General features: G+C 39.0%; 2 protein-coding genes across 2 annotated transcripts in view; both read right to left on the bottom strand.

The window, feature by feature from the left end:
- Positions 1-15,352, bottom strand: part of LOC149806981 (uncharacterized) — a 59,189-nt gene extending 43,837 nt beyond the window's left edge. Inside the window, exon 1 of the mRNA XM_089932808.1 lies at positions 15,155-15,352. The gene's annotated coding sequence lies outside the window, so the exon portion shown is untranslated. The remainder of the gene's footprint in view (positions 1-15,154) is intronic.
- The window catches only part of LOC149806978 (uncharacterized), a 252,067-nt gene that overhangs the window by 91,709 nt on the left and 132,529 nt on the right, over positions 1-27,829 (bottom strand). The gene's annotated exons all lie outside the window — the stretch shown is intronic.

Genomic DNA, 27,829 nt, shown 5'->3' with positions numbered 1-27,829 from the left:
TTCGATGAAAGAGACAAATACTTGAAATCTGGACGTGTTGATAAATTTACTAAAGAAAATTGGGCTCCCGCGGTATATTTTGCTTCAAAGAAACAATCCATTAATCTTGATGACCCGGGTTACCAAAATTTTATGGGAAAAATAATACAAAAAGAAGAAGAAGAGGAAGACGTATTATCGGAGTGGTTTAGTGAGCCATCAACACCATCAGAACAAAAAATAGGAAAAGGATATACCATTTGTCCTGACAGCGTCGTCAACGATGTGTCTCGCCTCGAAATATTAATCGGAGGAAAACGAGCCGGAAATAACTCTCGTGAAATAATCAACGAGGCCTCCGATATTTGTCAGCGATTATTCCGCGGTGGCGTCATCGACTCCTACATTTACAAGGAACTCATTGATGAACTCATCGATTAAAACAACACAATTGAAATAACATGATTCTTCACAAACATCAGCGCAGACCTAGACAGGTCCGCATAGTTAACTCTCGATTGCCTGTATACAAATACATTCACGGCAATGGACTCGGTGACATCGTCAAAAGCCTCGTCACGCGAGTAGTCCCTAAAATCGGACCCACAGTTAAGCAATTCGCGTCAAAAGCAATAGGAAAGATCGGCGAGACTGTCATCTCTGGTATCGGCAATTTGGCCAGCAAGGGCTTCGATTTTGTCAGAGGTAGAATATCAAATTTAACACGTAAAAAACAACCCGTCAAATTACCTAGCACCAGCGAAATGCCCCCCGAAGTCAGTAAAGCTATAAGCGACGCAGCAAATAAAAAAATAAATGACCTAGCACAGGAAGTTGCTAACACAAATCTCGCAAGGGAAGTCGCGAACACAAGTTTTATTTCAGGTAGCGGTCTTCGTTTAAGATGAAATTCTTATTAATAAATGTTCACACAAGTGTCAAACGAAGTGTTCGACATGGACGAGCCTGTAGGTAGAGACACATCCGTGCGAGATTTCCAGTATTTCTCGTACGACGCAGTGATACCAAATGCGATTGGTCGCATTGAAATTCAAGTTCACGATACAACGAGATATTTTCTTCCATCTGAGGCGTATATCGAAGTTGTTGGGGAAATTAAGAAGACGGATAATACCGACTATGGCGCTAATTTTAATGTTGGACTTGTCAACAACGGTATCATGGCTTTATTCAAGAGCGCCACTTACATGATCGATGGAAGAGAAATCGAGTCAATCACGAACAACGTTGATATAGCAACGACGATTATAGGTCTAGCTAGATACTCGGATGATTTTGCCAGATCAGCCGGTCCTAGTATGATGTTCGCCAAAGACAATTCTAATCACGCTGATCCTTCCCCGTATAATATCGGTGTACCGAGAAATGCCGCTGATAATGCTGACGCCACCAACGTCGGTGTAGTGCTCGGCCCCAATAACAATTACAACCTGGGATTTGCCACGCGAAAGCTTATGTTAAAAGGAGATGATCGAAGATTTTCCTGTGCAATTCCGCTATCTCACATTTTTGGATTATGCAGACATTTCAGGAAAGTCATTTACGGAGCAAAACATACGGTCGTTTTTATTCGAGACACCGAAAGCAATGACAGAGCCATCTGGAGAGAATTAGGTGTGGCAGGTGATCAAGGCAAAATATTACTAACCAAATTTACCTTGTGGATGCCAGCGATAGTTCCATCGATACTCGAGGAAGAAAAATTATTATCATTCATGAATCAAGGTGGTAAGTCCGTTATGTCCTGGCTGACAACCATGACCGATTCTATCGACGTTAATATTAAAGGAATATTTACCTGGCGAATTGCGTCACAGCAAGGCGTCTCGGCACCTAGACATATCTTTGTTGCTCTTCAAAACGCAAATAGATATGCTCAAAATCACAGTCACATGATATTCGATAATTTCGCAGCAACAAACGTGTCGTTGAGGATAAACGGTCAACAAGAACCATCCGAGGATATATCAATTAATTTTGAAAATTACTCTACGGCCCGCGCGTATCATCGCTTGCTAAGTTTCATGGGTCGCGATCAAAATATCGATACAGGATTGCAAATATCACAGTTAGATTTCAATAAACTTTATCCTATCTACTACTTTTCCCTGGAACATCTCGATTTGGTAAAACAATCCGTTGTCGATATCCATTTCAAAGCCAGAATTACCATAGGTGGACCAGCAAGGGCATTCGCGGTGATTCTCAGCGATAGAACAATGATATTGGAAGGAATCAGAATGAGAGTCATCGACGCTCCTGTCGAGAAAATGTGACAAAATCGAAGATTTCTAAGTTTAGATTAAACGATTATTAATATGCCATACGAACATGTCAGCGTGACTCTGACCCCCGGTCAGATGAAAAAACTTCAATCAGCGATATCAAAGCGATGCGGTTTGAAATTAACCCTGAAAAACGATCAAATTCAGGGTGGGCCTAACAAATTATCGCTAACTAAGGGTCAACGCGAACGTTTCGCCAAAGCTAAATCAGCAAATTCTGGTGTTCATGTGAATCTTAGCATAGGCGCCATCAGAGATATGGTTAAAACGGGTGGATTTTTCCCTCTACTAGCCGCTATTCCCGCGTTAATAGCAGGCGCAAAAGCATTAGGGTTAGGTGCGGTTGGAGCCGCAGGTGCTAAATTAGCGCATAAAGTAATGGGAGGGCGATATGGTAAAAAAAAGGGATCCGGCCTCTACCTAAGACGACCTCCCATGTACGGATCCGGCCTCTACCTAAGACGACCCCCGTACGGATCCGGTCTAAATTTATCCTACCAGCCTCAAATTTAGATTTATTCAACGAAGCAAAAAATAAAAAAATAAAATTTTTCAGAGGCGTATTTATGCGGGATCAACTACCAGAAAAACCAAATTCCACCGAGACAGGAATAATAAATCTCGATTCAAATACCGGCCCTGGCACACACTGGGTCGCCTACGCGATTAATCCTCGCGAAGTTGTTTATTTTGACTCGTACGGACTAGCTCCACCAAAAGAATTTATCAATTACGTGTCAAAGTTGAATATTCCGATTTGGTATTCGACACTCCCGACGCAGACATTAACGGATCCACCGATATGCGGTCCAGAATCAATTAACGTTCTCGATGCGATTTCAAAATCATCCAGTCCGTATCATAAGATCGTATTTAAATACGCCGTAGATAAATATCATGGTTGATATTTACGGTAGATTCATCTACAGGAAGAAGGAAGCAGAAGTGACTGACGTCGATCTATCAAAATTCGCAACCAGGGATGATATTAACAATCTTCTATCGCTGTCAGAAGTGGATCCTGGCGAAGTTGCTATTTTTCAGAGCCGCGAAGGGAGATTACAAACAAGCAACGTCAAAATAACTGATATAATCAAGCGAGACGAATATAACGATCGCATTAATCAATTTACTAGCCTGTCAGATTCGGTATCAAAATCCATCGCTGATATCGCCGATATTATAGCGAAGTTACCCCTGAAGGCTAATATCGCGGATGTGGAAAAAAAGGACAACGAGTTATCAGCAACGTTGCTTCTGAAGGCCGATAAAACATTATACGACGATCTTCAGGACAGAGTGACAAAAAGACTTAACAGGCTAAATAACGATCTTAAAAAACTCGACGATACCCTAACTAAATTTAGCAAAAAATTTGACGAGGACATAAAAACATCCAGCGATACTTCCTCCGCCGCAAACGAACTAGCAAAGAAAAAAGCCGATCAAGCATCGCATGACGATCTTAGCGATAAAAGTAAGAAAAATCAACGAGGATATTACTAATATTCTCGCCGATATTACCGAAATAAATATCGTAATGAGTCAGAAAAGCGATAAAACATCATACGATGATCTCAGCGAGAAAACGAAAAAAATCAACGAGGATATTACTAAAATCAACGAGGAAATTAACGTGGTACGTGAATTGGCGCGTCAAAAGATCGATGTATCGTTGTACGACTGAGAAATTCGAGATTTTAACACGAAACTTCTTGACGCAACTACAAAAATTAGCGATATTAACACAAAAATATCGTCAATGAATCTTGGAATATTAGCGCGTATTTCGATACCAGCGGAGGTAGAAACAAAAAATCTTCCCTGCAATGTACCATTTGTGGTACAAACACAAAAAGGTACATGGACACCCGAGAATAACACATTTAGCTTTACCGCGCCAATTTTTGGTATATATCGAATATATGTTATTTCCCCGGTAAATTTCAATGTAGTTGTCAGACGTGACTTCTATGAATATCATCCCGGATTTTTAATATTTCCCGTATATGATTAATCCCAATATACATTCACGCTATCACCACCAGGCAGACACGTGACAGAACCACATCCCTATTTTGTAATTTTCGAATTTTTAATCAATTGGTTATTAAATAATTTAATAAATGACCGCATCGGACTACCGATACAATCAGGCGCGTTTATGGCAGGATTCGTTAAAAAAGCTCCTCGACGAGTATCAGGTAAAAATAAAAAAATATCAGCGTAGATTAGTTGCCATCGATGTTGCTGTGTACGCGGTAAGTGCAATAATCGCCGGCGCAGGTATAATCTTATCCGCGGTAACAACAATCGCACCAATCGTAGCAACGATAATAATCTCGTCGACAACAACAATCGCTGGTGTTCTCAATATCATCGCAAAAAAAATATCCTCGTGCACGAATGAGAAATTGTCTCTATACACGAGTAAATTATCCCAGGTCAACGAGGCGTATTCGAAATTATCGTCGCTGCTTTCTGAGAGTCTCAACGACGGCGTTATATCCGATCTAGAATTTTCTGTGATGGTAAATATCTACTCTGAGATTGAACAAATGAATATCAATAATGTCGGAACTAACTCAAATCGTGACAAACACGACACCGCCGATAACGACACTGATATCGGCAAGCTCAACCAGGCCAGAATTTAGTATCGATTTTCCAATACCAATTAGCGTCAAGGAAATTGCGCTGTCACAGTTACGCGTCTATAATAGCTGGCCCAATGTTAGGTCGAAATCATTCGGTAGATTATCGTCGAATAATTCGCTTGTTTTTGCCAATAAAAACCGCCTCGATGGAACTCCCGATTGGATCGTCGTTGGCATACCAACAGGCAGTTACGAAATTGAGCAACTAGATAAGGAACTTACCAGTAGAATATCGAATATAACTGGCGATGCTACTCCAGGAATAAAAATATCCTCGCACGATCCAACGTTGTCGTCGATAATCGAGGTAAAATCGCCATATATCGTTGATATTTACCAGTCATCGATTAGGACAGTTCTAGGTTGGCCCGAAATCGCACCTCTGGCAAAACCAGAAAAACCAGATTTTATTATTCCAGGTTGGCACGAAGAAGCTCCTCCAGAGCTACCGGAGCCAAAAAAATCAGATTTTACCACCGACGAAGGATGGTACGGAGATATCAAACACAAGCCTCTGATCCACAGCGCCATCAACCTCATGAATAACCACAAATTTAACCTGGTGGTGTTCGCTTTTACTGTTAGGGACGAAAGAATTCTCTCGTGGTTGCCTCTTCCTAAAATTCCCCCCGGTGTGAAAATCTTCGACGCTACCAACATTAACAGGACAATATTCCCCATAGACGGTATCTTGGTAAGAAAAACCCTCGACGAATTTATTCAAGAACATAAATTACAATTAAATTTATTGCGGGAATCCTTTCATGAATGCATCTTAAATAAATCAGGTTCATGTAGCGAAATTATCGAACGCGTGAAGATTTTAAATCAACTCGCGAATGATGTTGAATATTATCACGGTATGTTCATTCGGGCGATAATCGACGATATATCAATTGCCGATTATGTTCTTCCTATTAGCAAATTCGAGTTGATCAGAAATTCAGGAGAAAAACAAAAATTCATGAGAGTATTTGGATTAACCGAGGAAACGCTACCAAATTTCAAATTTCCCGATTATAATGTTGATAAAATGAGAAAATCCGTCACTGATACCATCGATGATTTATTTCCGAAATTACATGCCGCGTGGACTAAAAAAATACAATCGGAATCGATTCTCAAACACAATAATGATCCTGCCGGGCAAGGGCGGCATATCTCGCCGGGTATCGTTAACATAACGGAGGTTATCGCGATTTATCTTCACGCGGATGTTGTTGAAAACAGCTACAACGTGGATTCGTCTGTGTCAGAGCAGGCACAGCAGGGATTTATCTTATATTCGTTTTCACCTAGCGCATCTCCGGGTTTTTTGATAATAAAAGAGCCAGTAAATCCGTTTTATCTGCGATGTCACAATCGATTATTGTCGAAGATAAATTTCAAACTAACGGATCAAAATGGAAATTTGCTTGATATACGCGGGGAAACACTGAGTATCAACTTGCTGGTGAGATCGTGAAATAATCTAAGATTCTAAAGATTCTTGATCTTTCCACCAAAGAAAAAATGCCCAAAAATAAAATAAAACCCGAGGAAATTTTCAAAATTAATAGATTTTTTTAGTTTTGATGGGGTAAATACCCGTCAAATCGAGTAATTTATGTAATTTCGTAAATCTGCTGGGGTAAATACCCGTTAAATTGAGTAATTTATATAATTTAGCAAATACGCTGGGGTAAATGGTAGTCAGAAATAAGAAAATTGTACAATTTCAGTAAAATATTAAAAAAAAATAATAAAATCAGAAATTTTTGTTTTTTTTTGTGGTAAGAATCAAGAATCTTCAGAATCTTCAAAATCTTCGATTCCAATTTTGATAATATCTGAAATCTTCAGAATCTTCAGAATCTTTAGAATCTTTAGAATCTTTAGAATCTTCGAATCCAATTCCAATTCTAGAATCAGAAATCGAGGATTCCTTGACTCTAGAATCAGAAATCGAGGATTCCTTAATTCTGCTTTCATCGACAAGCTTTTTCAACTGCCTGACACGTGAGCTTGTAATTTTTCTTGACTCATACTCGTCGGACAAACTCGACCTAACTTTTTCTACCAGCGTCGATAATTTAACAAAATTCTCGATTTGATCATCGCTGACAGTCGCAAGCGATTGATACATCGCAATCTGGATTTTCTTTATTAATTTATATTCTGACGGTAGCGTGTACCTGTATTCGAGCTTTCCCTGAACAATCGTCTCAAATTCGGACCGGATTTTACCTGTGTCCAAATCTGAGGATAAATTTATATTTTTCTTTTTTGAATCCTCGATGGCCTCGATGATATTATTTACGTTTTCTTCGTTCATTATATAATTTTTGTAATATTCAATTAATTTTTAATCGAATATTATCGGAATATAAGAAAATTTGATCCAAACGCAGAATTTATAGGAAAATGCTGCGTTTTGAATTTTTTCTGCCGTAAGTCGCACGGAATTCGGATGAATACCGAAATGTTTTGCGGCGGCATTCATCGATGTAAATACAAGTTCCTTGTTTGTTTCTTGATTTATCGATTTGACCGCCTTGGCTGATCGTCCACCGCCGTTACCAAATTTGGAATTTTCACTCGGAGTTACCACTCGAAGATTAAATAATTTATTATTAGCTTTATTTCCGTCGATATGATCGATAACAAGACCGATTTCTATTGGTCCGTGAAAACACTCAAATACAAACCTATGACTGAGATAATTCGTCCATCTTCTTTTACTCACATTGACGGTAAATCTGAGATAGCCAAATTTATTAAAACTACCAACATTTTTCCTCGTTCTGATATGTCTGACAACACCATCCGATGATGCCTCGTATCCCGCGATCGTAGGATGAGATTTAAACTCGCATGTAATCGCTGATTTTGGATTCATATATGATAATCTATTTGTCTAAATCGTTATTTGCTTTGAATCGATTAATATAATCTTCTTCGCATGTTATCACGGACGAGGATCTTTTTTCATAATATCGCCGCAATTCCCGATAATTCTTTCCTCCACAAGCCAAACACAATCGAGTCTTTCCTCGCGTGCCAACTTGACAAACTAAGCAACGTTGTGGTCCTTTACTGCCACGCCGAATCGCATGTATGTGAGCGCCGCAATAATCGCCTCTACAGGATTTGTCACAGAATTTTGTTGAGCCGATTAATATCCATTTGCAATGCATTATTATAATTTAAACATTTGTCTAAAATATAATCATGGATGCATTTGATCTTGATGAGGCAGAATATATTATACCTGAAGTTGATCGAGCGAAGAAAGAGTTCTTCGATGATGGAGCTGTTCACACTTGGTCGACCTGGAAAACGAATTCTATCGATGCTACAATGAATCTGGAACGAGCCAAGAAAATAATCGAACACATAAAAACCGAACACTCCGAAGAGCGATTTATCTTTGGGATAAAATTTATCGCACAAATGCCTGACGATACCTGGATTATTCGCGATAAACGAGATCCAGTGCGTGGCGGTAAGAAAAATGTTGTTCTCGATAAAAACTCTAAGCACGGATTGTTACTGGGGATCGATGGCCCCTATTACGCTAGGGCATATCCATCTAGTGCAGTTGTTTATGGAATTTATCGGCTAAATAATAATCCGGATGTGAAAAGTCTACCTGCGATGAAAGAATCACCGATGATAAATTGCGTGGCTGAGCGTGTCATCGAGCACATGAAAAACGCTCGACGTGGATCTGGTCTGACCCAGTTGAGGTTGAATAAAATTAACGCGTGGGCGAAGACCGTTGCTGATGGTGCATCTGTGGACGATGTAGCTGCGTTGAGTAAAAAACTTAAGTTTCCTATCACAGTGAAAACGCTATCGGGAGAAATATTATACTCGTCGCCGTATAGATCTCGAGGAGCGCCAATCGAGATTGTCGATCACAACTCACATGCGTGGTCGCAATCGGTAATGATATTTCCGCGGGATCGTATTATTAAATTTTATCCTGTAGATGCTGCGAAAGATAATAATTTCGATTCCATGTTTAGATTTATCAAAAAATTAAGCGCATCTGATCCAATATCGATATGGTTATTCTCGAGCGAAGAAAAATACGATCAATTTATCTTGCCATGCGGTGATATTTACCGGGGGGAAATATTACACGAGTCGATGAAAAAACTCGCGGTGAAATATTCGTCGAATCCCGATCAATTGCTAACGAATCCGTCTGTGGCCGCTCATGCCGCTAGAGAGAAAAACTCGTGGAAACCTACAAGGAACGAATTTCTTGCTGATATTCAACTTAGCTGTATCGAATACGGCCATGGCGGATTGTGGAATACCAAGTACAATTTCGAAGATATGATCTCCGTTGACATGAGCGCGTGTTATCCTGGAAGTTTCCTTGGATATGGCGATTGCGCAGATTATTTTGCTAAATTCGACCATCCTACCAGCGAGATGACAAGGGTAGCAATTAACGGACCGTTGCCTGATTTTACCATGACCGGATTCGCTTGTGTTACTTCGTTCGAGTTTGCTGAAAATTTACATAAAATTTGCTATATTTGGTTCGGTAGGCATTTCTCCCAGCGCCGTTGGGTTCCTACGGTGTTATTGAGATATATGCTGGATTCGTCGATGTTAGTGTCGTTGACAGTGAGCGAGGCGATCATATCGTATAGGAAACAAACTAATGTGTGGTTGCCGACGGATTGTGACAACGCGAAAGATATAGGAAGAAAAATAATTGGCAAATTTACTCAAGGTGGATCCGTTGACCACAAACATCGACACGCTAGGTTGTTTATCAACGATGCGGAGATGGATTTTATAATCGCCGATACGGTATCGCGAGGAATATTTTGTAATAGAGAGAATATTATGATTGATGGAGCAAAGTTAGGTACCGTAATTAGCTACCTTGACGGAGAATCAGCACAGTATACGCATTTACGGTCGTCGATGCTCGCTTATGTAAGCATAAATTTGCTGTCGATGATAAATAAATTTTCTGATATCGCGGTAAGAGTCGCAACGGATTCGTTTTATATCGATAAAAAATACCAGTGTAGGCTGGAAAATTTAATCACCGATGGTAGCTCCTGGGGAACTTGGAGGATAAAAAACGAGGATATTCTAGATTATTGTGAAGACGCCGATGTTGAAGATTGCGATAAATTTCATCGAGATAAATTTGAGGAAATATCGACAGCCGCATCTGCGTTTGACCCAATTTCACGCAGTAAATTCGTTTACCTAAATGGACCTGGCGGTAGCGGTAAAACAACGCGAGCAATAAACTTATTTGCGAACTCCGATATGATCGTGTTGACTCCGACTCACAGATTAACGCGAGAAATAAAGCAGCGCGGAGTTAATTCTTGCACGTATCACAGTTATTTCAAGTACAGCGGTGGATCATGGGATTCGGCACGCATGGGAAACAAATACATCAACAAGATTATAATATTTGATGAAATTTGCACGGTGAATTTAGATATTTTAAAATCGATCTTGGCTTGGCTGGAAGGGAAAAATACCGCTGTGATAATGTGCGGAGATCACGGCCAACCTGATCCTATCGATGGTGAATCGCCTCACGAATGGCTCAGAAACTTCGTTGATTATTACGAGGAAATCGACGCTGATTATAGATCGACTGATATTTTACTGACCGAATTCAAAAAATTAATTCGATTACAACCGAATAAGATTCAGTGTGACGTAATGAGAAGAATAATCGACGAGACTCCGATGAGCGATTTTCTAAATTTATGGCGTCCCGATCATCTAATCGTTGCTAGTAGGAAAATTATTCGTGATATTATTCAGGAAATGTTATTCAAGATGCATTGCGAGAAATTTCCAACGCTGCAGGTACCGTTATGTTATAGGCCCACCAATACCAGGAAACAAAATATTAATATTATTTTGCCATGCGGAGAGGAAAAGATTTTGGTCTTGAATGATATTATCTTTGTTGATATTAATCTTGTCAATGACGCGATAAAAGCAGAAAAATCACCGTGGAAACTAGGATACGCAACAACGATACACTCATCGCAGGGGTTAACTGTAGATGGTCAAGTTTGGATCGTCGATGATAGAATTTCCTGGTCAAATTTAGTGTATTTAGCCGTGTCGAGAGTAAGAAAATTATCCCAGCTAGGACGAATTCGAGTAAATCACATTAGTGACGCTGGCGGTAGTTGAGTATCTTCTGGTACTATTTGTAATTCTTCTTTGGTAAATCCGCGTTGTGGCGCTAACGAATCTAGGATATAAATCGCTGGTCTTCCTGACGATCTTGTTACGGCGGATATTTTGTGTGTTGTAACGCTCCAGGTTGGGTCGGTTGCTCTTTTTCTGCCTCCCTCGGCCTCACCTTCTTTATATAAATATCTGACTGTGACGCTACCTAGTACAGGCTGAATCGTGGAATCTCGCTTTAGGGGTATATTTGATTTTGTAATTGCAATTGCGGGTTTCATTGCTATTGTTCGAGTTACTTCGTTATTTAGCGCGTTAATCACATGAGGCAATCTTGATACCCAATCGTGAGATCGATTATCTTGAATAAACTCACGCGCGTATTGGTACCCGAATAATCTTTCTGCAAGCGTTTTATTGAATCTTTCGACGATAGCTTGATTGTGATGAACACCTACAATAACGCGACGGATTTTAACGTTATTTTTTTTCATCAATGAAGTAACCGCGCCGAGGAATTCTCGACCTGGATCAACCTGGAGAAGATTTGGCCATGTCAACGGGGATCGTGAATAAATTTCATTAAACGCCTTGGCAATTTCTGTTGCTGTTTTATTCGATAACGGCTCGGCTTCTTTATACCTGCTAGCGATATCAACGACTGTCAAAACATATTTGTATGTGACGCCGTCAACGGTATCGTGAGGAAGAAACATTAGATCCGCTTGATGGACCTCATTAGGGATGCTGACAGTGAAACTCGCGTATGGTATTTTCTTAGGCGGAGGAAGATATATTTGCCAGATTGCCTGTTTCGATAGCCACGATTCAGCGACAGATTGTTTCACCTTAGCGGCTTTGGCGAGTTTGGCTATCGCTGATTTTCCTCGCCAGAATCCTCGCGGAGAATAATATATTTGCTCCATATTATTTACCAGCACCGAATACTAATTTACCTTTCATCGCGCCTTTTACCAGCCAAGTTGCTAATTTCTCTTTGAAATTTTTGTTAGGAATCGCGTCTAGTGCATGAATTAGCCTGATATCAGCGAGATGCCTTTGCTGTAGATCTCCGCTGCGATACGCGAGATCGTGGTAGTAACAAGCGCTATCGATGGCGTTTACTGGATCTTCACCCTGAAATGGTTGGTTATTATCATCGAGTCTTATATCGAGTCTTGTTCCGGGTCCACAATAATTGTATCCTGGCAGATGCTTCTCTCCGGGATATTTCGCCCAGGGCAGCCCAGGTAGATTTTTCATGGAGGCGGTAATGTCTCCACCGGTTCTAGTTTTTTTTTTGCAAATCTAAACTTGCGTGTCTTGCAAACTTCGCATTCTCCCGCAATTGCGTTTCTGTTATTACGTGTAACGATTTCGGTTGGATTTATCGTAGCTGTGTGAGTGCGACACTTAACACAATATAAATCCATGTATTCTAGTAACATGAATGTAATTGATTTTTCAGCCACGAAGCGACGCGAGCAAATAAAACACAACGCGGTATTACCAAATTCGATTAGAATGATAATTATTGGCCCGTCAGGATCTGGTAAGACACAATTGTTGCTAAATTTGATCATGCGATGGCTAAAATGGGATAAATTGTATTTGGTTGCACCATCCGTTGACGATCAACGATGTTATCAAGTGCTAAAGGAATTTAGCGATAATACCGACGAAGGCACAATCGAATTCATCACAGATATCAATGAAGCTCCATCCGTGGAGAATTTGGACGGCGATGTTAATAATCTCGTTGTTTTCGATGATGTTATGCTGGACAAGCAGACCAACCCGGCTAGGATATTTTCGCGTGGCAGACACAAGAACACCGATGTTATTTACGTAACACAGAGATATACGCAGATTCCAAAGGTGATTAGGGACAATTGCAATATTTTATCGGTGTTCAATGGCGTAGACACGCACACACTGAGAAATATTCATCAGACTTGGTGTAACGGCGACATGGACATAAACAAATTCAAAAATTTCTTTAGCCGCGCTCAGGCGACACCGCACGGTTTTATTACGATAAATCTTCATGATCCACGCAGTCGGTATCGAATTGGTCTCGATCAAATTTATTCATGAGAAAGCAGCCCCAAGTTGCAACAAAAAAATTAACACAAAAATCTTATCCCAAATTCTTCTTTTTTCCTGTCCTGGACGCTATATTTACTAACACACCGGCGCGACCAACCGATGCACTCGGTCTGAAATGCACGAAAATTAGCTTCCGTAGAAGGCCGTAAAAGTGAAATCCGAGGCTTCTACGGAGAATGTTCGCGTACGAAGGTTTATTTTGTCTGTTCACGATGGTCTGTACAACTTCCCTGCTGCTTATATATATATATATATATATATATATATATATATATATATATATATATATATATATATATATATATATATATATATATATATATATATATATATGGAGAGAGAGAGATACATACATACATACATACATACATACATACATACATACATACATACATACATACATACATACATGCATACATACATACATACATATAAAGATTATTCCATCTATTTTGTCACACTCTGGTAATCTTTGTGAATTTAAAAACAATCGAAAACACATTTAACGGGTGCATCTTTAGCTACATCTTTCGTTCATTCCTTAACAGTGTGAACAGTTCTTGTCCTTATATTAGACCTTTGAACAGTTAGTCTCACGGTAGCAATTACTTTTTCTATAGCCCTCAGTGCTAGTATTTGGTGAAATAACTGTATTTATTTCCTACCTCAGCATGTGTGTCACACACTGTTATATAGAACAATGTTAGATTGTCAATTTGATAAGTTCAGAACCTGGTACTCCGTTGCATTTAAGAGAGATAACTCTGCTGGAACTAGATAGGGGAAGACTTAGCTAGTCACAACAGACACATTTTCGGTCATATCGACCACATTTATAAAACAAAAATGATACAAAATACAAAATATGACCTAGACATGAATTAACATAATCTCACATGTTGGCAAGAGGCTCAACTTTTTACTACGCTTGAGGAAAAGTACAGCTCTTACATAATGCACCAACTAGTTGTGTTGTTTATATCTGAATACAATGCTGCCTACGCCGTAGGCTCCGCCCACCTGGGTTTGTACAATTGGTACCCTGATACTAGTTCTCGTCCATCAACAATGGAGTAACAGAGAGCATGCGATGTGTATTGACTCATTCATCCCTGACATCCCTAAGGAGGTATATTAGTATTTCATATGAGACTGAATGCGACGGGAAAATACCGTCTACATAATAAGCATGAAATAAATTACAAATTGGCTTCTACCACAAAACTGAAACATTTTGCCACAACCTATTAATATCAACGCAAATGTTATCCTTTGTTATTAAAACATTATAAATAAGAAAAAATATTTAATTTCTATTCCCTTGGGTATTTTGCTCCAACAGATGTAATTGGACAGAAAAAGACACTAAATGTTACAATATTAACTTATGCAGTAAGTCCTATTTAAGAGTGTCGTTTTGGAAAGATATATCTACAAATCTTCTCATAACCATGTCAAAGATGGACGATCAGACAGACGTACTTTCGTTTTCCTGTCATGACAATAGAAGTGCTCATTAAAGTATTGATTGATGCATTGTTTGACAGACTGATTGATGGATGACTTGATTGATTGATTGATTGACTCATTCGTTCATTCATTGATTCATTCATAGATTAACATAATATAAGCACATGAAAGATTATATATTGAAGTAAACAGCGCTGCACAGGGTATTCCCCGCCTAGTCTGGGCACTGTCAGGATTCGAATCACTGTGAAATACGGAGGCTCCCGGATATGTGTGTGTGTGTGTGTGTGTGTGTGTGTGTGTGAGAGAGAGAGAGAGAGAGAGAGAGAGAGAGAGAGAGAGAGAGAGAGAGAGAGAGAGAGAGTGGTGGATGGGTGGGTGGGGGAATGCAAGCTGTGTTACCTAGTAGATCGCAGTCTAGACGTATAAGTGATACAAACTGAAACCGCAACTTACCGATTTCGTACCACGAACTTAGAACTTCAAGTTAACATCAGTTTGGGCAAGAACAGGAATTTCCAAAGCTATGTAATCTGCCGTTTCTGAATTACTTGGTTTCAGGAGTCATCATAGATGAGCTCGTTGTTAAACAGTACATGTATATGACTAACTGTTTGAAATGGAGTGTCTTATCGGAGCCACGTTTACTGTGCTATTTAACTTCCTGGCTGCGAGAACGAATATGTTCCTAATGTAGTTGTTAATCGATTTTCAACCCACACGCGTTCGTTACTACAATGTTTAACACAAGGAAGAACTTTTTAATACTGTAAATGTGTCTTCTATTCTAAACGTCTAGAAGGAAGTTAACATCTTTTATATAAATATAGCTTGTTTGTAACCCGATTTTCTTTGAATAGCGGTAGCTTTCATTTGTATAGGCCGATAAATCTGCCCTTCAACCGTGATTATGTTGATTTTCAGCTGAGGAGCTGATATCACATATTCATTAAAAGCTGCAATTATCTGCATCCAAATTGGCTGCACACATCGATGTACATGTTTTATTCTTACCGGTAGTTCTCGTGGCTGTGCAGCTACCGTCGGCCGAGGTTCTTTAGGTGACATGTAGATTATATTTGCTGAGCAAATCATTTGTTTGGTGACTTGTAAATCCACCTGGATTAGCACAACTATCTGCCTTGTGGCCATTTCGAATTTCGCGCTTGATATGGCTGTTACCAATTACCGATAAGTGTCTAAAGTGTACGCGGGTTTGTTCCGGAATCATTTGCATGCAGCAAAATTGCACAGTTTAATGAACAGGTGACATCAGACCCACAACATAGTCCATCAGTATCAACACAGATTTGTGGTGTTGATTTATCGGACTAACATTTTTACTGTTAATCACCATAATTTATCTTTCATTATCGAATTACCTTTATACACAACACTCATGCATCCCGTTGATCGCGAACCTTCATATATATTCACCATTATATAATCGTATTTATCCTGTTTATCGATCTCTGGTGATGCATACAAGTTATCATATTACCTTTTTGTGGCACTATTTCGCCTTATAGTGCTGGTGCACCATATAATCCACAATAAACCAACCGTCAGTTATCTTTAAGATAAACATGAGCAGCAGAGAACGTGAACAGACCATAGAATTCCGACAAAACAAATAAAACAAAGAAAATAAATCATCTCGTAGAAAGGTCCAGATTTTTACAAATGAACTTTTCCTTGAGATGTTTTATTTCTGTAATGACCGATTATACTAATGAAATCCCAGTTCGAAATAGTAGCTGAAAAAAAGTACTCTACGTGTTTATTTATTTCTTGTTTATTTTTTTTGACGACCAACGTTGGTAGGCACCTTCTCTGCTGCTATTAATTTACCACCATACCAAGTTTGATGAATATTTCTCAACTCGTTCTCGCTGTCGTTTCTCTTCATCTGTTTCATCTTCATCTGTTTCATCTTTATTTGTTCTATGTTTCAAGTAATATTCAAGTTCTGATGGTGGTTTTTCTATTTTTGGATTTATGTTCTTTCTGTGTTTATAATATATCATCAAACTTCTGTATCGATCTCCACCGCAATTTTTGCAAATCTGATACAATCCTCTAACGCCGTTGTTACAACCAACACAACTTCGTGGACCAGCATGAAGGTTTTTCTTTATAAGATAATTATGTTTCTTGCAATATTCTCCACGGCATTTTTTATTACAATTGTTAGTGGTTCCTTGACGCAGCCACGCACAGTTGTTCATTATCTTTTTAATTAAATTTACACCTCTTCTGCTGATATTAATTAAAAGATTGATATATTATATTAAAAAAATAATGGTACATTCGGAATCTCATACTGCAAGAATAGCTCGAGAACGATTAGAAGCAATTAAAAAATTTCTTCCTGTCAGAGATTCATTCAGAAAAAATCTGCAAGCGCAGCAAGAAGCACAAGTTGAGTACGAAGAAGAAACTAAAAAACTATTTAAGCCCGTCACTGCAGCTACTGAGAAAGTTACAACTGTCATCAAAGAGGATCTTCTTCCGGTATCAAAACAAACTGCAGAGCAGACTGAAAAAATAGCAAGAAGAACTAAACAGGCAAAGGAGATTTTACGAGACCTTCCAACTAATATAGCTGCAGCTCAACCTCCACCTGTTGGTGAAGAAATACTTGAGGGTATTGATAAAATTCGTGCTGAAATAGGTGAGATGAAAGATCATGTACCATAAACAGAAACAGAAACAAGAAAAGAACAAATGAAGGAAAAGGTTCATTTAAAAGATAAATTTAATGAAAAATATTTTAATTACATAAAGGAAATTATAAATTTAGAAAAATTAGCTGAATATGCCGTACAAAGTTATGATCGTCGAAGAGTAATTTTAAAAACCAAATATGCCTATGATAATATAAGTCGTGAAAGTTGGCACAAGTGGATATTTCGTATACATTATGATGTTGACCAAGCTAGAAGCACTAATCTAATATTAGATTTACTAATGCAATAGATTTTTTTAGTCAACAACAAGAAAAGCAACAACTTCTATCAATGCAGCAACAATTTCCATCACCGCAGCAACAACTTCCATCACCGCAACAACAACTTCCATCACCGCAGCAACAACTTCCACCATCGCAGAAACAGAAAAGACAACTTCCATCACCGCAGCAACAACTTCCATCACCGCAACAACAACTTCCATCACCGCAGCAACAACTTCCACCATCGCAGAAACAGAAAAGACAACTTCCATCACCGAGGCAACAACTTCCACCACCGCAGCAACAACCTCCTCGACCGCAATCTCCAGAAGAAGAAATTTACGATGTACCGGGTGCTACTGGCAGTGGTCTGGGGGATGATTTTGTTTGTCCTGATAATATTATCAATGACGTGTCACGGTTAGAAGTTCTCATAGGAGGAAAACGTGCTGGAAATAATTCACCAGAAATAATTAATGAAGCAGTTGATATTTGTCGGCGACTATTTCAAGGTGGTATTATGGATATCGGAGTTTACCGAGAACTTATCGATGAACTTGTTGATGACTAGTTGTTAGATAAATGGTAAATAAAAATAAGATGATAATACATAATAATCATCGCAAACCTGTACAGGTCAGAGCGGTAAACTCACGATTACCAATCTATAGAGCTACTTACGGAGATGGACTTGGTGATGTTATTCAGGGATTATTTACAAGGATAGCTCCAAAAGTAGCACCTGTTGCAAAACAATTATCGATGAAGGCTATTGATAATGTTCGTGATAAAGCTCCTGGTGCAATTGTCAATGTTGCTGGTAAGGCGTTCTCGGCGATCAAAGAAAGACTAGCACGATTACTGCGACGAAAACAACAACCGGTAAAATTACCAAGTACTGAGGTGATGCCTGCAGATGTCAGTAAAATAATAAATCAAGCTGCAAATCAAAAACTAGCGGAATTATCTGAAGAAGCGGAAAAAAATATAACAGCAAATTTAATAGCAGGAAGCGGTCTTCGTCGACGATGATCACCATTTGGAAAAATGGTAATTATAATAAAATGTTCAAGCGCGAATCAGACCCAGCATTTGATATGGAGGCACCTGTCCTTAAGTATGAATCTGTACGTGATTATCAGTTTTATTCTTATGACGCAAGACAACCAGATCAGCGGGGGAGAATCGAATTACAGGTTCACGATACAAGTAGATATTTTTTACCCGCTGAGGCATTTATTGAAGTAGAAGGTGAACTTGTAAAGGGGGATAATACGACATATGGTGCCAATTTGCGTATTGGTTTTGTTAACAACGGAATTATGGCACTGTTTGATAGCGCCACATATATGATTGACGGAAAAAATATTGAATCAATTCAGAAGGATGTTGATGTTGCTACAATAATAATTGGTCTGGCGAGATATTCTGACGACTTTACAAGATCAGCCGGTCCAACAATGATGTTTGCCAAGGATATTACTGACCACGCTGATCATATCAGGTATGCTAAAATACGGACACCACAAAATACTGCATCTGATCCACAACCGGTTGCTGATGGTCCTGAATACGCAGCCAGACCAGCTGCTGCTTTTGATATTGTAAAAGATGATAGCGCGACTTTCAACTTAGGATTTGCAACACGCCAAGCAGCGTTGTCAGGAAATAATAGAAATTTCTCATGCGCAGTTCGATTATCTCACATCTTTGGATTTTGCAGAAATGTTAGAAAGGTCATCTTTGGAGCTAAACACACAATTGTGCTCGTAAGAAAAGGTGATGATAATGATGCAATCTGGCGAGGTGTTGGTGTTGATGATGATGGTAAAGTAAATATATCAAAACTTTCATTGTGGATGCCAGTAATGACACCATCAATTACTGAGGAACAAAAATTACTCTCTTTTATGGATCAAGGCGGTAAATCATTGCTATCATGGTTAACAGTAACCACAGATGCTATTCAAAGCAATGTTAATGGTTTATTTACATGGCATATAGCATCACAACAGGGTGTTTCTGCACCACGACATATTTTTATTGCGCTGCAAAATAATGCTCGGACAAATAATCAAGAACGTTCACATATGATATTTGATAACCTTGGAGTTAATGAAGTTTCCTTACGGATAAATGGACATCAAGAACCTGCTGAGGATATATTGTTAAATTTTAATCAAAATCATGTAGCGCGTGCATATCATCGTTTGATGTCATTTATGGGACGTGATCAAAATGTGGATACCGGTTTGCAAATATCACAACTAGATTTCAGAACTTTATATCCGATTTATTATTTTTCGCTGGAGCATCTTGATTTATCCAAGCAATCTGTCGTTGATATACACTTTCGAGCTCATGTTACTAACCCTCCTCATGATATACCTGGTCCACCACTTGTTCGCGGCTTCTACAGAGCAATCCCGGTCATACTAAGCGATAAAGCCATGTTACTTGAAGGTGGTAGTGGTCGAATGAGAGTCGTTGATGCACCAGTAGAAAATCTTTAATTATTCAGAAAAAATATTATTTATATAAAAAATGTCGTATAGTCATGTTAATGTTACTCTGACTCCCGGTCAGGTAAAAAAGCTTCAATCAAAAACCGCCAACAAATGCGGAACTAAAATATCACTAAAACGAGATCAGATTAGTGGTGGTCCAAACAAATTATCGTTGACAAATAATCAGATTAAACATTTCAATAAAGCTCTGGAATTAAAAACTGGAGTTTAATTCCATCTCTCCCCGAGCGCCATCAAAGACATGGTTAAAACGGGTGGTATATTTCCACTTCTCGCGGACATTCCGGCATTAATAGCTGCAGCTGCCCCAGCCGTAGCAAAAGCAGCCGCGTTAGGTGCTGTTGGAACAGCTGCTGGAATGGCACTAAAGAAAGCAACAGGAAATGGATACAAAAAAAAGGGACGCGGCTTAAGATTGCCAGGATCTCGTTGGGGGAGAGGCCCAAGGCTTCCAGGATCACTTCGTTAGACGTTCCAGCATCAAATTTTGATTTACTTAATGCTGCTAAAAAATTAAAAATAAAAGCCTTTAGAGGTGTTTTTATGCGAGATCAATTACCGAAACAACCAAACAAACTCGAAACAGGTATTATTAATCTAGACTCGAATTCAGGACCCGGTACTCATTGGGTATCATACGCGGTTGATCCACGTGGAATCGTTTATTTTGATTCGTACGGGTTAGCTCCACCCGTTGAATTTATCAAGTATGTCGCACCACTTCACGCAGGAACCAGAGTTTGGTATTCAACGCTACCCACACAAACAATGACAGATCCGCCAATATGTGGCCGTGAAGTAATTAATGTACTCGACGCTATATCAAAATCATCCAAACCACCACATAAAGTTGTGCATGATTACACAATTTTGATAAAACAGGTCTTAGTGAAGACCCCAAAACAAAAGCAGACACCAATGAGGGACTTGTAGAACGAAGAAAAAAATAATAAATGGAAAGAGTTTAGAACTGATGGATCGTTTGCATTTGGACATGTGGTTGCAAGAGAAATATTTGCTGAACGGTGTAAATGTCCGCTTGAGACTGAATCGTAGCAGTACCGCTTTCCATTTGTTGGCTGATAGTGCTGACGTCAATCCCAAAAGCAAAATCGAGGACGCCAAACTCTACGTACGACGCGTGGAAGTGTTACCTAAAGTGGGAAACGACATCAGTAACACGTTGAGCAGAACGACCGCCAAGTATCCCATACGACGCGTGGAAGTGAAAACCTTCACCATTCCCGCTAACCATCATTCCATGATCGAAGATCATCTGTTTCAAGGACAGTTACCCAAACGTTTAATCCTTGGTATGGTCAAGAATTCAGCCTTCAACGGAGACTTCACTAAAAATCCTTTTAAGTTTAAACACTTTAAGGTAAAGAAAATCGAAGTCAGTCGCGATGGCAAGACCTTGTATACCAGACCTTTCGAACCTGACTTTGAGAAGATGAATTACTTGAGATCGTACTTGTCCCTGTACGAAGCCACCGGCCAGTTAGGGACCAACACCAGTCACGGCATTACATACGAAGATTACGCAGGAGGCTATGCTTTGTGGGCTTTCGATTTCACTCCAGACCAAGGCAGTGACGAGGGACATTTCCACCCTATAAAATCCGGCCAGATTCGTGTGGAACTTCAGTTTGCAGAAGAAGTGAAAGAGACAGTGAACGTCATCCTGTATGCAGAATTCGATAATACCATAGAAATCAACAGTTTGAGAAAAGTCATTCTAGACTATTAGAAGCTATGGAAAACTGTTATCCCTCTTTACCTAGTGGAGAAACTTTGGAGATGGAATGTGAGGAGACCGTGGAAGAAGAAGTTATCATGATGAAGTCCCGATTGCTAGAACAAGAAGCGCATTTAGTCTCCTGTTTTGCCAAACACTTGGTCGAAAAAATGACGGAATTGATCAAAAAAGATTGCTATGGATATCAAAACGATCATCCCAGTCAAATTCAACACGATAAATGCCTGATGCTGAGTCAAGAAGAAAAATTGGACGAGTATCTGGACGAAGCTTGGAGTCTCATCTCGGACGAAGTCGTGTTGCATCAGTGGTATAAAGACTTGCGTGAGCATTCTTGTCCACCATTAACCACTCAAGAGATCCATCGTATCGAAGCTCTCCTGAATCAGAGTGGGGAGACGAAACGAAGAAACGGTTATTTGTCGGACATTTTCAAGCAAAAAGTCAGGATCGAATTGATGACTTATTATTACCTGTGAAGAAAAAAACACACAAATCAATGTATACCTGGGAACTTTATTACCTTTTGAACCACAGTTCGTACACGGCTTCTTGGAATCCTGTCGTCTGTGCTAAAGATGAACTCCCTCATCGCAAACCTAAAGACCATCAAGCTTATGTGATCAACACGGACGACAGTCATCTTCCAGGAACCCACTGGGTTGACGTCTACTTTCCTCAAGAAGGATGTGTGGAATATTTCGATTCGTACGGATTGCCCCCTTTGGAAGACGATATATTGACTTTATGAGAAGAAATGCTCAGACCACCCGATTCAATAATGTGAAATTACAAGGCACAGATTCCTTGGTGTGTGGACAATATTGTGTGTATTTTCTGCATCATCGCAGCCTGGGCTATTCCTTAGAACATTTAGTGACTCATTTTGATCCTCGTTCTTCTTCTAGAAACGACGTGAAAGTAGATCGATGGTTTTGTGACCATTATGCTTATCTTTTGTCTCAAGCTAGGAAACGTAGTGTCCATCAATGGCCTAATGACTTCCAACAGTGGAAATCACAATTTTATTCACAACGCTGTCAACCCTGTTTAAAGTAGAGTGTTAATTGAAAAAAGTATTTGTAATTAGAAAAAATGTTTGATGTTATATTGTTGAATTATTATTATTAAAAATGTTATAGTTGTTTGTTAGTATTAAGTGATTCTGAACAAAACATGTTGTGTTTTGAAAAGAATGCCTTTGTCTTTTGTTGGGCTATGGGAATCTTGATTCATGCTCTTTGACTTCTTACTATCCCTCTCATGACGCTCATTGAACGTTGCGGCTGGAAAACCGTGGAGGGATGTTTTCCTTCACGTCCGCGCTTTGGCTTTAAAGCCGGGGTAGCCTCCAGTCTAACCATCCATTGTCGACTCATCCTCCTACGAAGATGTGCTCCAAACTAGCTAAGCTAAACGAAGCCTACGTGAATTTGCATAGGGTCAGACACAGTCTGATACCGAAGCCAGAAGAGATAGAGAATGTGAGAATGTTAAAAGTCACTGAAGACCTGATAGAAGATCTCTTCAGAGAAGAAGTGAACAGGGAGAAAGAAGAATGGACAGAGAAGTACAGACTTCAGAAACAGCAGAGAGAGAGAGAGAGAGAGAGAGAGAGAGAGAGCAGCAAGAGCAACAACAGCAGCAGCAGCAACCTGAACCTGACAGAGGCTTTGTCGATTGTCGTATCGACACCAAAGAGTTCTTCTTCTCTTTCCGAAGAAGCAGACCTATCGTCAGAAAGTCTATCGTCAGAGGACGTCGCATTCTTAGAAACTAAAAGATTGCCATAGCAAACAAAAAAACAACAGCCCTTTTCAGGGCTACCCAATACTCTAGGAAAGAAATAGTAATCCATTTGCCAATGTGTGTATGTAGAGTAGTGTGAATATAAACACTGACTCTTTTTTATAGTGTGAGTGCAAGTGTTTGTGTATATGATTGTGTGTTTGTAAGTGCTCACGTACGTTTGTTGTGTGTTTATAAGTGCTCACATACGTTTGTGTGGATAGTAGATTATGATCATGTTTTTTTTGCTGTTTGACGTGTGGGGAGAGTAGATTTGGGGTTTGATTTGATTGCTTTGCGTATGTGGATAGTATATTATTTGTTTAATAAATCTTTTTAGAATAGTGATGGGCAGTATAAAAAAGTGAGTGAGTGTTTCTTTTAGGTCCGCGCGTTGTTTGGTCATGATCTAGGTAATATCAATTTTGTTTTAAGGGATGTTTTCCTTCACGTACCCGCTTTTAGTATAAATTGAAACTCGCTTGGCAGTCTAGCTACCCTGTTCATTCGTTAACAAGACAATGAATACCAGAATAAGCAAACTTCTTGAACTCCAAATACATCTGGAATATGTCAGGCGCCTGTTAAATGAACTGGCAGCGGAGGCCATAGTAGAAGAGGGAAGAATAAAAAAGGAAGAGGAGGAAAGAAGACGGAAGGAAGAGGAGGAAAAGAAAATAGGAGAGAGGATGGCTTACAAGATACCAGAGACAGAGGATTGGGGTGCCAATCATCCTTCCTCTGCGCTGTCAAGAAAAAAAGTAAAAGGAGACTGGGGAAGAAGATGTGTGTGTGGTGCCAGGCCTGGAAGGTGCCACCATTAACCAGGCGTCACTGGAGTTCAAAAACAAACAGCCCTTTTCAGGGCTAACCAATACTCTAGAAAAGAAATAGTAATCGATTTGCCAATGTGTGTATGTAGAGTAGTGTGAATATAAACACTGACTCTTTTTTCTTGTGTGTGTGTGTGTGTGTGTGTGTGTGTGTGTTTATTTGTAAGCGCTCAAGTACGTTTGTGTGAATAGTAGATTTGGGTTTCATTTTAATGCTTTGCGTGTGTGATCATTAGATTTTGGGTTTGTTAATTGCTGCTTCACGTATGTGGATAGTAGATCATATGAAATGAGAAAAGTAGGGGATGTTTTCCTTCACGTGCGCGCGTTTTAAGTGATAATCTAGGTAATATCAATCTTGATTTAGGGGGATGTTTTTCATCACGTCCGCGCTTTAACTATAAAGCTAACAGTGTTAGCCATTAGAACCCATTCCACGGAATAAAGACAAAGAAAATGGTGGTAGCAACAGCGTTACTGAATCATTTGATAGGTATTTATTATTGGATAGTAGATGTTACGTTTGTCATGGAAAAGATAGAGTTAGAATTCAAGTTAGAAAAGTGTCTTGACTGTTTTAATACTCTGAAGGAAGCAAAGGAGATAGTAAAAGGAATGATGGAAGAAGAGGAAAAGAGATTGAGAGGATCGATTGACCCGCCTTATGTAAGAGTGGGAAGTTTAAAGGAAGCACTTGAAAATGTCATCGAAGTCAGGTGCTTCTTAGAAAAGATATTGAATTGGAACGAGTGGCGATACGTAAAATGGGGGTTGGACCAGCAGATAAAAAACGGAAGAAGTAATGAAGAAAGTGATGACGGAAGAGGTAAAGAACATCAAAGAAAACTGGACTAAGGAAAGAAGAGAAGAAGAAAATAGAAAGAGAAAAGAAAGCTTTGAGAAACTCAACAATAACTGGATACGAATACAGGAGAAATTCCGAGCGATAGGTCATCCTGACTGGATGCCTGAATCAGAAATAAAGAAGAAGACATGAAATTATGGCAAAAGTTAGATGATGGCTACAGTAGTGGAGGAAATAAAAGAAGAAGATGATGATGAAACCAAAGGCCCTTTTCAGGGCCACCCACATTTCTCGAAAAGAGATAGACTTTCAATTGCCTACCCCTTTTTATATATTTTTTTTATTTAAAAAAATAGAGACCCCTCTCTGTTTCAATTTTCATATGTTCCATTTCCATAGACCCATCAGGTCGGGACCCTATTTTAAAAGGGTCCCGACCCTGTTCCATTTCCCCTAGTCCCTAAACAGTCCCACGATCAATTCCCCATGTTCAATTTCCCTTGTCGCTAGAGTGACCCACCAATTTTCCCCATCTTAATTTCCCTTGTCGCTAAACAAACCCACGATTTATTCCCATGTTAATTTCCCTTGTCACTAGAGTGACCCATGATTTTTCCCCATGTTAAATTTCCATTGTCGCTAGAGTGACCCAGGGGGGTCTGTAATGCTAATTCCTATTGTCGCTAGGGTGACCCCATTCACTACTTATATAATACCAAAAATTGATTGCATTAAATAAATGAATCCTCTCAGTTAAATGCAAATGAATATCTTCGATGGCCGGAGTTTTGAATGCCTAATTTAATAGTCAATATCCATTGTATAATAACTATATATGTAATAGGAAACAGGATCACCTCTTTTAACACTGTCACAAAAAGAATTATGTCAGTTTAATCTTTCAGAACTCGTGTCCTGAGGTTTGATCACAGCATGTTTACTTAATTATGAGTACAGCTCAACTCTGAAACTTTAATAATGATGCTACCTACAAGAATGGCGAAATTCATTGCTGAAAATTAGTATTTAAAATACTATTTAAAAGATTATTATTTAAATGTACCTTACAAACTTTGGTTTTCAAAATAATACACATAATATGGATATGCTATTTGAAATTCTATACTGTAATGATGTTCATACATTTTGATTTCACATAAACCGAGAATATTGTTTTTACTTAACAAACGCGAGGTCATGGCAAGCGCCCACTACAACACTGATCATGAATCGAAAACGCTTGTGCTGGTTCGGACACAAATTGTTGCAAATAATTGATATCTAGCTTTTAATGTCATTACAGAATATCTTTCCTCTTAATCAGTATAGTTTATACAACATTATGAATTCGGTTTAGTGTTATAGACGGCTTGTTGGCACATATCTCCAATATAAAAATATATTAATAAATGGCATACTAAAACGTATTAAGAAACCAACAATGAGTTTAATGTAGGTCCCTTTTTCACTTTGTACTCAAGCGTCTGTTGGGTCAGACAAATAAACAAAACACAGAAACAATTTAAAGTAAAATCAATTATTATATTACTCAGTCGTTAAGCTGCCCGTAACTTGACAAGCAAGTACAAACTGGCTCTATTTCCTACCTAACCGTGTTTTCAATTTAGCCTAAGGTGCACTTATTACTCACTTGAACAGTGAATAACGGAACAACACAGCTAACACAATATCATTTCTGTAGACACCCTAAGACCCCTATCTACGAGAAACTGCAGTCCTATAAGGTGACAACGTTCTGTTAAAGTTAAAAGGTTATTTTATCTGTTTGTCTCACTCCTGATCTGCGTTGTGGGCATTTACAAAATAAACATAATTTTGAGATTAAAAAAAAACAAAAAAAAAAATTATGTTCACTGGGGTTCCTCTTCATTTTTGATAGGGACGTACTTATTTTGATTCTCGTTGCCAAGTTTCCATTCATTCTGCATTACATTTTAAAACAGGCGTGTGCTTCTCGCATCAGTCAGTGCACCTTTTGACAGGTTCCCTAGCGAATTTAGAAAATTTGAAGTTATCACCATAATTGATGTAACCAGTGCATTTGTCATTTTAATATATGTGTGTATGTCATCGCTGGCTTTTTTTGGTTTAAATCGGTTGTGAATTGTTTATTTATGAATAATATAAATAAGAAGAAAATATAAAAATAGTTAATACAAATTAATGCATTTACTTCTTGTTCTGACTGTTGTTATGGTGTGTGTATTTTAATTTTCATTTTTTGTTCACTGTATTTGTTTTCGCTAGTTCTTTTGTTATTGGACATTGTATATAGTTTTGTAATGCCCTACTTTTCTGAGCCTTCTTTGCGAGTCTGTTTCGAATAGCGCCATGATAGTACAGCTTCTCGACGCCTTCGTCTCATGCGTAAGGGACACAACCGTCTTTTATTTGTCCATTTACATCGAAATGTATTACTTATTTGAGTTAGACTTACGCTAGTG

Source organism: Sinohyriopsis cumingii, chromosome 1 (assembly GCF_028554795.1).
Source record: "Sinohyriopsis cumingii isolate HCF-2022 chromosome 1, ASM2855479v2, whole genome shotgun sequence".
Lineage (NCBI taxonomy): Eukaryota > Metazoa > Mollusca > Bivalvia > Unionida > Unionidae > Sinohyriopsis > Sinohyriopsis cumingii.
The sequence above is the reverse complement of the archived record's forward strand: the minus strand, read 5'-3'. Positions and strand labels throughout refer to the sequence as shown.